Source organism: Tasmannia lanceolata, unplaced genomic scaffold (assembly GCF_043159265.1).
Source record: "Tasmannia lanceolata isolate RefF3 unplaced genomic scaffold, GAP_Taslan_0.1 ptg001305l, whole genome shotgun sequence".
NCBI classification, from domain to species: Eukaryota; Viridiplantae; Streptophyta; class Magnoliopsida; order Canellales; family Winteraceae; genus Tasmannia; species Tasmannia lanceolata.
The window spans coordinates 7501-20000 of NW_027519965.1; positions in this window are offsets into that span (position 1 = coordinate 7501).

Consider the following 12500-nt stretch of genomic DNA (forward strand, 5'->3'; position numbering starts at 1 on the left):
TTGATGGTCGGTTGCAAAGAAAATGCGCGATTGCTCGTGTCGGGGCCTGGCAAGCCAAGGCCAAGCGAGCCATGGCAACGCGGATGATGGCTCGCTAGTGCTGGCGCCGTGCACAGTGGCCTCGCACACTCGCCCTGCACGCTTCCCTTGCACGCAGCCTTGCACACTAGCCTCGCATGCGAGCCTTGCACCCTAGCCATGCAAACTAGCCTTGCACGGTAGCCATGCACACAAGCCGTGCACATTAGCCATGCGCACAAGCCCCGCACACTAGCCTTGCGCACAACCCTTGCACACAAGCCATGCACTCGAGCAATGCACACAAGCCTTGCACTCAAGCAATGCACACAAGCCCTGGACACTAGCCTTGCACACGGGCCTGGCACACAAGCCTTGGGCACTAGCCTTGCGCACTAGCGTTCCACATGAGCCTTGCACACTAGCCTTGGACACTAGCCTTGCACACAGGCCTTGCACACTAGGCATGCTTGGGCGAGCTGATCCCGCATCAAGTCGACGGGTCTAGGCATTCTTGGGCGCAGATCCCGCATCGTCTCGTCGCGTCTGGGCGCAAACACGTCGCGTCTCGTTGCGTCTTCAGAAGTCGTCGCTAACAGCACCTTTGGTTGCCACTGGTGGTTAGGCTGGTTGGTTGCGCAAACCCTATAGGAGGGTGGCATGCTGGTGGGCGTTTTTGCCCGGATAGGCACTAGAATGTGCAGATTTTGGGCGTTTTTGCCTGGATAGGCTAAGGAATGGGCATGCTTTGGGCGTTTTTGCCCGGATAGGCACCGGAATGCTTGGCCTTGGCTTGTCCTAGCAAGGCATTGCTGGGTTGGGCTCCCTTGGCCTTTTGGGCGCCTTGGACGATGTCTTGCGAAGACCATGGGCACAAGGCCATGGCATATGGTGAGGAAAGGACCACGGTTGCCAAGGTTAGGCACCGGAATGCTTGGCCTTGGCTTGCCAAAGCAGGGCATTGCTGGGTTGGGCTCCCTTGGCCTTCCGGGCGCCTTGGACACTGTCTTGGGAAGACCATGGGCACAAGGCCATGGCATATGGTGGGGAATGGACCACGGTTGCCAAGGCTAGGCATATAGAGAGGAATTGCATTTTTGCCCGGATAGGCACCGGAATGCTTGGCCTTGGCTTGCCATAGCAGGGCATTGCTGGGTTGGGCTCCCTTGGCCTTCCGGGGGCCTTGGACGCTGTCTTGGGAAGACCATGGGCACAAGGCCATGGCATATAGTGAGGAATGGACCACGGTTGGCAAGGCTAGGCATATAGAGAGGAATGGACCACGGTTGCCAAGGTTGCGCAAGTTTTGGGCATTTTTTGCCCGGATATGCCCAAGTATGCCCCGATAGGCCCGTTACGCCCCGGTATGAACGCGTATGCCCGGATAGACTCGGTATGCCTTGGGATACATGCGTATGCCCCGATAGGCTTGGTACGCCCCGATATGCGCACGTGTGCCCCAGTAGGGCTCGGTATGCCCCGGTATGTACGCGTGTGCCCCGATAGGCCCGGTATGCCCCGATATGCACACGTGTGCCCCAATAGGGGTCGGTATGCCCCGGTAGGTACGCGTGTGCCCCGTAATGCACGTTTCGCAGATCTCCCCGCATGTCCCGCCCCTATATGTAATACTTACTTACTTACTTACTTTCTTTCTTGCTTGCTTGCTTGCTTGCAATGGTTGGGAGTGCCCGGCATGCCCCGCTGCAGAGACCAAGGGCGCAATGACTTGGCACCGCGGATGCCGGGACTCCGGCACTTCCCGTGGCACTGATGGTTGGTTCCAAAGACAAAAGGCCGTGCAAGGCCACCGCACCGCGGATGATTTTGCTCGTGCTGGCGCCGTTGTGTGGCCAAAGAACATGCGCGAATGCTCGTGTCGGAAGGGTTGGTGTCCTGGCCCCGCGGGTGTCACGAATGCTCGGTTGCGAAGACCATGGGACCAGAGCCATGGCACGTCGGATGATGGCTCCAGCTGGCGCCCCGGCACTTTCTGTGGCATTGATGCTCGGTTTCAAAGACAAACGTGCGCAGGGCCAGGGGACCGCGGATGACTGCTCGTGCTGGCCCCGTTGGGCGGCATTGATGGTCGGTTGCAAAGAAAATGCGCGATTGCTCGTGTCGGGGCCCGGCAAGCCAAGGCCAAGCGAGCCATGGCACGTCGGATGATGGCTCCAGCTGGCGCCCCGGCACTTTCTGTGGCATTGATGCTCGGTTTCCAAGACAAACGTGCGCAGGGCCAGGGGACCGCGGATGACTGCTCGTGCTGGCCCCGTTGGGCGGCATTGATGGTCGGTTGCAAAGAAAATGCGCGATTGCTCGTGTCGGGGCCTGGCAAGCCAAGGCCAAGCGAGCCATGGCAACGCGGATGATGGCTCGCTAGTGCTGGCGCCGTGCACAGTGGCCTCGCACACTCGCCCTGCACGCTTCCCTTGCACGCAGCCTTGCACACTAGCCTCGCATGCGAGCCTTGCACCCTAGCCATGCAAACTAGCCTTGCACGGTAGCCATGCACACAAGCCGTGCACATTAGCCATGCGCACAAGCCCCGCACACTAGCCTTGCGCACAACCCTTGCACACAAGCCATGCACTCGAGCAATGCACACAAGCCTTGCACTCAAGCAATGCACACAAGCCCTGGACACTAGCCTTGCACACGGGCCTGGCACACAAGCCTTGGGCACTAGCCTTGCGCACTAGCGTTCCACATGAGCCTTGCACACTAGCCTTGGACACTAGCCTTGCACACAGGCCTTGCACACTAGGCATGCTTGGGCGAGCTGATCCCGCATCAAGTCGACGGGTCTAGGCATTCTTGGGCGCAGATCCCGCATCGTCTCGTCGCGTCTGGGCGCAAACACGTCGCGTCTCGTTGCGTCTTCAGAAGTCGTCGCTAACAGCACCTTTGGTTGCCACTGGTGGTTAGGCTGGTTGGTTGCGCAAACCCTATAGGAGGGTGGCATGCTGGTGGGCGTTTTTGCCCGGATAGGCACTAGAATGTGCAGATTTTGGGCGTTTTTGCCTGGATAGGCTAAGGAATGGGCATGCTTTGGGCGTTTTTGCCCGGATAGGCACCGGAATGCTTGGCCTTGGCTTGTCCTAGCAAGGCATTGCTGGGTTGGGCTCCCTTGGCCTTTTGGGCGCCTTGGACGATGTCTTGCGAAGACCATGGGCACAAGGCCATGGCATATGGTGAGGAAAGGACCACGGTTGCCAAGGTTAGGCACCGGAATGCTTGGCCTTGGCTTGCCAAAGCAGGGCATTGCTGGGTTGGGCTCCCTTGGCCTTCCGGGCGCCTTGGACACTGTCTTGGGAAGACCATGGGCACAAGGCCATGGCATATGGTGGGGAATGGACCACGGTTGCCAAGGCTAGGCATATAGAGAGGAATTGCATTTTTGCCCGGATAGGCACCGGAATGCTTGGCCTTGGCTTGCCATAGCAGGGCATTGCTGGGTTGGGCTCCCTTGGCCTTCCGGGGGCCTTGGACGCTGTCTTGGGAAGACCATGGGCACAAGGCCATGGCATATAGTGAGGAATGGACCACGGTTGGCAAGGCTAGGCATATAGAGAGGAATGGACCACGGTTGCCAAGGTTGCGCAAGTTTTGGGCATTTTTTGCCCGGATATGCCCAAGTATGCCCCGATAGGCCCGTTACGCCCCGGTATGAACGCGTATGCCCGGATAGACTCGGTATGCCTTGGGATACATGCGTATGCCCCGATAGGCTTGGTACGCCCCGATATGCGCACGTGTGCCCCAGTAGGGCTCGGTATGCCCCGGTATGTACGCGTGTGCCCCGATAGGCCCGGTATGCCCCGATATGCACACGTGTGCCCCAATAGGGGTCGGTATGCCCCGGTAGGTACGCGTGTGCCCCGTAATGCACGTTTCGCAGATCTCCCCGCATGTCCCGCCCCTATATGTAATACTTACTTACTTACTTACTTTCTTTCTTGCTTGCTTGCTTGCTTGCAATGGTTGGGAGTGCCCGGCATGCCCCGCTGCAGAGACCAAGGGCGCAATGACTTGGCACCGCGGATGCCGGGACTCCGGCACTTCCCGTGGCACTGATGGTTGGTTCCAAAGACAAAAGGCCGTGCAAGGCCACCGCACCGCGGATGATTTTGCTCGTGCTGGCGCCGTTGTGTGGCCAAAGAACATGCGCGAATGCTCGTGTCGGAAGGGTTGGTGTCCTGGCCCCGCGGGTGTCACGAATGCTCGGTTGCGAAGACCATGGGACCAGAGCCATGGCACGTCGGATGATGGCTCCAGCTGGCGCCCCGGCACTTTCTGTGGCATTGATGCTCGGTTTCAAAGACAAACGTGCGCAGGGCCAGGGGACCGCGGATGACTGCTCGTGCTGGCCCCGTTGGGCGGCATTGATGGTCGGTTGCAAAGAAAATGCGCGATTGCTCGTGTCGGGGCCCGGCAAGCCAAGGCCAAGCGAGCCATGGCACGTCGGATGATGGCTCCAGCTGGCGCCCCGGCACTTTCTGTGGCATTGATGCTCGGTTTCCAAGACAAACGTGCGCAGGGCCAGGGGACCGCGGATGACTGCTCGTGCTGGCCCCGTTGGGCGGCATTGATGGTCGGTTGCAAAGAAAATGCGCGATTGCTCGTGTCGGGGCCTGGCAAGCCAAGGCCAAGCGAGCCATGGCAACGCGGATGATGGCTCGCTAGTGCTGGCGCCGTGCACAGTGGCCTCGCACACTCGCCCTGCACGCTTCCCTTGCACGCAGCCTTGCACACTAGCCTCGCATGCGAGCCTTGCACCCTAGCCATGCAAACTAGCCTTGCACGGTAGCCATGCACACAAGCCGTGCACATTAGCCATGCGCACAAGCCCCGCACACTAGCCTTGCGCACAACCCTTGCACACAAGCCATGCACTCGAGCAATGCACACAAGCCTTGCACTCAAGCAATGCACACAAGCCCTGGACACTAGCCTTGCACACGGGCCTGGCACACAAGCCTTGGGCACTAGCCTTGCGCACTAGCGTTCCACATGAGCCTTGCACACTAGCCTTGGACACTAGCCTTGCACACAGGCCTTGCACACTAGGCATGCTTGGGCGAGCTGATCCCGCATCAAGTCGACGGGTCTAGGCATTCTTGGGCGCAGATCCCGCATCGTCTCGTCGCGTCTGGGCGCAAACACGTCGCGTCTCGTTGCGTCTTCAGAAGTCGTCGCTAACAGCACCTTTGGTTGCCACTGGTGGTTAGGCTGGTTGGTTGCGCAAACCCTATAGGAGGGTGGCATGCTGGTGGGCGTTTTTGCCCGGATAGGCACTAGAATGTGCAGATTTTGGGCGTTTTTGCCTGGATAGGCTAAGGAATGGGCATGCTTTGGGCGTTTTTGCCCGGATAGGCACCGGAATGCTTGGCCTTGGCTTGTCCTAGCAAGGCATTGCTGGGTTGGGCTCCCTTGGCCTTTTGGGCGCCTTGGACGATGTCTTGCGAAGACCATGGGCACAAGGCCATGGCATATGGTGAGGAAAGGACCACGGTTGCCAAGGTTAGGCACCGGAATGCTTGGCCTTGGCTTGCCAAAGCAGGGCATTGCTGGGTTGGGCTCCCTTGGCCTTCCGGGCGCCTTGGACACTGTCTTGGGAAGACCATGGGCACAAGGCCATGGCATATGGTGGGGAATGGACCACGGTTGCCAAGGCTAGGCATATAGAGAGGAATTGCATTTTTGCCCGGATAGGCACCGGAATGCTTGGCCTTGGCTTGCCATAGCAGGGCATTGCTGGGTTGGGCTCCCTTGGCCTTCCGGGGGCCTTGGACGCTGTCTTGGGAAGACCATGGGCACAAGGCCATGGCATATAGTGAGGAATGGACCACGGTTGGCAAGGCTAGGCATATAGAGAGGAATGGACCACGGTTGCCAAGGTTGCGCAAGTTTTGGGCATTTTTTGCCCGGATATGCCCAAGTATGCCCCGATAGGCCCGTTACGCCCCGGTATGAACGCGTATGCCCGGATAGACTCGGTATGCCTTGGGATACATGCGTATGCCCCGATAGGCTTGGTACGCCCCGATATGCGCACGTGTGCCCCAGTAGGGCTCGGTATGCCCCGGTATGTACGCGTGTGCCCCGATAGGCCCGGTATGCCCCGATATGCACACGTGTGCCCCAATAGGGGTCGGTATGCCCCGGTAGGTACGCGTGTGCCCCGTAATGCACGTTTCGCAGATCTCCCCGCATGTCCCGCCCCTATATGTAATACTTACTTACTTACTTTCTTTCTTTCTTGCTTGCTTGCTTGCTTGCAATGGTTGGGAGTGCCCGGCATGCCCCGCTGCAGAGACCAAGGGCGCAATGACTTGGCACCGCGGATGCCGGGACTCCGGCACTTCCCGTGGCACTGATGGTTGGTTCCAAAGACAAAAGGCCGTGCAAGGCCACCACACCGCGGATGATTTTGCTCGTGCTGGCGCCGTTGTGTGGCCAAAGAACATGCGCGAATGCTCGTGTCGGAAGGGTTGGTGTCCTGGCCCCGCGGGTGTCACGAATGCTCGGTTGCGAAGACCATGGGACCAGAGCCATGGCACGTCGGATGATGGCTCCAGCTGGCGCCCCGGCACTTTCTGTGGCATTGATGCTCGGTTTCAAAGACAAACGTGCGCAGGGCCAGGGGACCGCGGATGACTGCTCGTGCTGGCCCCGTTGGGCGGCATTGATGGTCGGTTGCAAAGAAAATGCGCGATTGCTCGTGTCGGGGCCTGGCAAGCCAAGGCCAAGCGAGCCATGGCAACGCGGATGATGGCTCCAGCTGGCGCCCCGGCACTTTCTGTGGCATTGATGCTCGGTTTCGAAGACAAACGTGCGCAGGGCCAGGGGACCGCGGAGGACTGCTCGTGCTGGCCCCGTTGGGCGGCATTGATGGTGTGTTGCAGAGAGCATGTGCGATTGCAAGTGTCGGCCGGGTTTGGGTTCCCTTGGGCTTTCGGGTGCCTTGGACGCTGTCTTGCGAAGACCATGGGCACAAGGCCCCGTCCTGGCCCCTTGTTCGATTCGCTCTCGTCTTGCGCTTGCTTCCAAGGTCCTCCATGACCTTCCCCATGGCCTTGCTAGATCCCCCCCATGACGCATGACCTCTGTCCGTTGATTGGTTTTGAGTGCACACCATGCCCGGCTTGGCACCGTGTTGTCGCGTGAGTGGCATTTGGATCGTGCATGCTGGTGGGCTACCTGCCAATGCGCACAAGCCTTGCACACTAGCCTTGCGCACGAGCCTTGCACAAAAGCCTTGGACACAAGCCTTGCGCACAAGCCATGCGCACAAGCCTTGGACGCTAGCCTTGCACACAAGCCATGCATACAAGCCTTGCTCACAAGCCTTGGGCACTGGCCCATCGCAGTAGCCTTGCACACAAGCCTTGCGCACTAGCTTTGGGCACGAGCCTTGCGCACTTGCCTTGGGCACTAGCCTTGCACACAACCCTTGGGAACTAGCCTTGCGCACCAGCCTTGCCCACAAGCCTTGCACACCAGCCTTGCACACTAGCCTTGCATACAAGCCTTGCACACTAGCCTTGCACACAGGCCATGCTCACTAGCCTTGGGCACTAGCCTTGCACACAGACCTTGGGCACTAGCCTTGCGCACTAGCCTTGCCCACGAGCCTTGCACACTAGCCTTGCACGCAGGCCTTGCACGCTAGGCATGCTTGGGCCAGCAGCTCCCGCATCAAGTCGGCGGGTGTAGGCACGGTTGGGCGCAGATCCCGCATCGCCTCGTCGCGTCTGGGCGCAAACCCGTCGCGTCTCGTTGCGTCTTCAGAAGTCGTCGCTAACAGCACCTTTGGTTGCCACTGGTGGTTAGGCGGGTTGGTTGCGCAAACCCTATAGGAGGGTGGCATGCTGCGGGGCGCTGGAATGCGCAGGCTTAGGGCGTTTTTGCCCGGATAGGCACTGGAATGTGCTGGTTTTGGGCGTTTTTGCCTGGATAGGCTAAGGAATGGGCATGCTTTGGGCGTTTTCCCCGGATAGGCACTGGAATGGGCTGGTTTTGGGCGTTTTTGCCTGGATAGGCTAACGAATGGGGCATGCTTTGGGCGTTTTTGCCCGGGTAGGCACTGGAATGCCTGGCCTTGGCTGGGCATTGCTGGGTTGGGCTCCCTTGGCCTTTCAGGCGCCTTGGATGCTGTCTTGGGAAGACCATGGGCACAAGGCCATGGCATATAGTGAGGAATGGACCACGGTTGGCAAGGCTAGGCATATAGAGAGGAATGGACCACGGTTGCCAAGGTTGCGCAAGTTTTGGGCATTTTTTGCCCGGATATGCCCAAGTATGCCCCGATAGGCCCGTTACGCCCCGGTATGAACGCGTATGCCCGGATAGACTCGGTATGCCTTGGGATACATGCGTATGCCCCGATAGGCTTGGTACGCCCCGATATGCGCACGTGTGCCCCAGTAGGGCTCGGTATGCCCCGGTATGTATGCGTGTGCCCCGATAGGCCCGGTATGCCCCGATATGCACACGTGTGCCCCAATAGGGGTCGGTATGCCCCGGTAGGTACGCGTGTGCCCCGTAATGCACGTTTCGCAGATCTCCCCGCATGTCCCGCCCCTATATGTAATACTTACTTACTTACTTTCTTTCTTGCTTGCTTGCTTGCTTGCAATGGTTGGGAGTGCCCGGCATGCCCCGCTGCAGAGACCAAGGGCGCAATGACTTGGCACCGCGGATGCCGGGACTCCGGCACTTCCCGTGGCACTGATGGTTGGTTCCAAAGACAAAAGGCCGTGCAAGGCCACCGCACCGCGGATGATTTTGCTCGTGCTGGCGCCGTTGTGTGGCCAAAGAACATGCGCGAATGCTCGTGTCGGAAGGGTTGGTGTCCTGGCCCCGCGGGTGTCACGAATGCTCGGTTGCGAAGACCATGGGACCAGAGCCATGGCACGTCGGATGATGGCTCCAGCTGGCGCCCCGGCACTTTCTGTGGCATTGATGCTCGGTTTCAAAGACAAACGTGCGCAGGGCCAGGGGACCGCGGATGACTGCTCGTGCTGGCCCCGTTGGGCGGCATTGATGGTCGGTTGCAAAGAAAATGCGCGATTGCTCGTGTCGGGGCCCGGCAAGCCAAGGCCAAGCGAGCCATGGCACGTCGGATGATGGCTCCAGCTGGCGCCCCGGCACTTTCTGTGGCATTGATGCTCGGTTTCCAAGACAAACGTGCGCAGGGCCAGGGGACCGCGGATGACTGCTCGTGCTGGCCCCGTTGGGCGGCATTGATGGTCGGTTGCAAAGAAAATGCGCGATTGCTCGTGTCGGGGCCTGGCAAGCCAAGGCCAAGCGAGCCATGGCAACGCGGATGATGGCTCGCTAGTGCTGGCGCCGTGCACAGTGGCCTCGCACACTCGCCCTGCACGCTTCCCTTGCACGCAGCCTTGCACACTAGCCTCGCATGCGAGCCTTGCACCCTAGCCATGCAAACTAGCCTTGCACGGTAGCCATGCACACAAGCCGTGCACATTAGCCATGCGCACAAGCCCCGCACACTAGCCTTGCGCACAACCCTTGCACACAAGCCATGCACTCGAGCAATGCACACAAGCCTTGCACTCAAGCAATGCACACAAGCCCTGGACACTAGCCTTGCACACGGGCCTGGCACACAAGCCTTGGGCACTAGCCTTGCGCACTAGCGTTCCACATGAGCCTTGCACACTAGCCTTGGACACTAGCCTTGCACACAGGCCTTGCACACTAGGCATGCTTGGGCGAGCTGATCCCGCATCAAGTCGACGGGTCTAGGCATTCTTGGGCGCAGATCCCGCATCGTCTCGTCGCGTCTGGGCGCAAACACGTCGCGTCTCGTTGCGTCTTCAGAAGTCGTCGCTAACAGCACCTTTGGTTGCCACTGGTGGTTAGGCTGGTTGGTTGCGCAAACCCTATAGGAGGGTGGCATGCTGGTGGGCGTTTTTGCCCGGATAGGCACTAGAATGTGCAGATTTTGGGCGTTTTTGCCTGGATAGGCTAAGGAATGGGCATGCTTTGGGCGTTTTTGCCCGGATAGGCACCGGAATGCTTGGCCTTGGCTTGTCCTAGCAAGGCATTGCTGGGTTGGGCTCCCTTGGCCTTTTGGGCGCCTTGGACGATGTCTTGCGAAGACCATGGGCACAAGGCCATGGCATATGGTGAGGAAAGGACCACGGTTGCCAAGGTTAGGCACCGGAATGCTTGGCCTTGGCTTGCCAAAGCAGGGCATTGCTGGGTTGGGCTCCCTTGGCCTTCCGGGCGCCTTGGACACTGTCTTGGGAAGACCATGGGCACAAGGCCATGGCATATGGTGGGGAATGGACCACGGTTGCCAAGGCTAGGCATATAGAGAGGAATTGCATTTTTGCCCGGATAGGCACCGGAATGCTTGGCCTTGGCTTGCCATAGCAGGGCATTGCTGGGTTGGGCTCCCTTGGCCTTCCGGGGGCCTTGGACGCTGTCTTGGGAAGACCATGGGCACAAGGCCATGGCATATAGTGAGGAATGGACCACGGTTGGCAAGGCTAGGCATATAGAGAGGAATGGACCACGGTTGCCAAGGTTGCGCAAGTTTTGGGCATTTTTTGCCCGGATATGCCCAAGTTTGCCCCGATAGGCCCGTTACGCCCCGGTATGAACGCGTATGCCCGGATAGACTCGGTATGCCTTGGGATACATGCGTATGCCCCGATAGGCTTGGTACGCCCCGATATGCGCACGTGTGCCCCAGTAGGGCTCGGTATGCCCCGGTATGTACGCGTGTGCCCCGATAGGCCCGGTATGCCCCGATATGCACACGTGTGCCCCAATAGGGGTCGGTATGCCCCGGTAGGTACGCGTGTGCCCCGTAATGCACGTTTCGCAGATCTCCCCGCATGTCCCGCCCCTATATGTAATACTTACTTACTTACTTACTTTCTTTCTTGCTTGCTTGCTTGCTTGCAATGGTTGGGAGTGCCCGGCATGCCCCGCTGCAGAGACCAAGGGCGCAATGACTTGGCACCGCGGATGCCGGGACTCCGGCACTTCCCGTGGCACTGATGGTTGGTTCCAAAGACAAAAGGCCGTGCAAGGCCACCACACCGCGGATGATTTTGCTCGTGCTGGCGCCGTTGTGTGGCCAAAGAACATGCGCGAATGCTCGTGTCGGAAGGGTTGGTGTCCTGGCCCCGCGGGTGTCACGAATGCTCGGTTGCGAAGACCATGGGACCAGAGCCATGGCACGTCGGATGATGGCTCCAGCTGGCGCCCCGGCACTTTCTGTGGCATTGATGCTCGGTTTCAAAGACAAACGTGCGCAGGGCCAGGGGACCGCGGATGACTGCTCGTGCTGGCCCCGTTGGGCGGCATTGATGGTCGGTTGCAAAGAAAATGCGCGATTGCTCGTGTCGGGGCCTGGCAAGCCAAGGCCAAGCGAGCCATGGCAACGCGGATGATGGCTCCAGCTGGCGCCCCGGCACTTTCTGTGGCATTGATGCTCGGTTTCGAAGACAAACGTGCGCAGGGCCAGGGGACCGCGGAGGACTGCTCGTGCTGGCCCCGTTGGGCGGCATTGATGGTGTGTTGCAGAGAGCATGTGCGATTGCAAGTGTCGGCCGGGTTTGGGTTCCCTTGGGCTTTCGGGTGCCTTGGACGCTGTCTTGCGAAGACCATGGGCACAAGGCCCCGTCCTGGCCCCTTGTTCGATTCGCTCTCGTCTTGCGCTTGCTTCCAAGGTCCTCCATGACCTTCCCCATGGCCTTGCTAGATCCCCCCCATGACGCATGACCTCTGTCCGTTGATTGGTTTTGAGTGCACACCATGCCCGGCTTGGCACCGTGTTGTCGCGTGAGTGGCATTTGGATCGTGCATGCTGGTGGGCTACCTGCCAATGCGCACAAGCCTTGCACACTAGCCTTGCGCACGAGCCTTGCACAAAAGCCTTGGACACAAGCCTTGCGCACAAGCCATGCGCACAAGCCTTGGACGCTAGCCTTGCACACAAGCCATGCATACAAGCCTTGCTCACAAGCCTTGGGCACTGGCCCATCGCAGTAGCCTTGCACACAAGCCTTGCGCACTAGCTTTGGGCACGAGCCTTGCGCACTTGCCTTGGGCACTAGCCTTGCACACAACCCTTGGGAACTAGCCTTGCGCACCAGCCTTGCCCACAAGCCTTGCACACCAGCCTTGCACACTAGCCTTGCATACAAGCCTTGCACACTAGCCTTGCACACAGGCCATGCTCACTAGCCTTGGGCACTAGCCTTGCACACAGACCTTGGGCGCTAGCCTTGCGCACTAGCCTTGCCCACGAGCCTTGCACACTAGCCTTGCACGCAGGCCTTGCACGCTAGGCATGCTTGGGCCAGCAGCTCCCGCATCAAGTCGGCGGGTGTAGGCACGGTTGGGCGCAGATCCCGCATCGCCTCGTCGCGTCTGGGCGCAAACCCGTCGCGTCTCGTTGCGTCTTCAGAAGTCGTCGCTAACAGCACCTTTGGTTG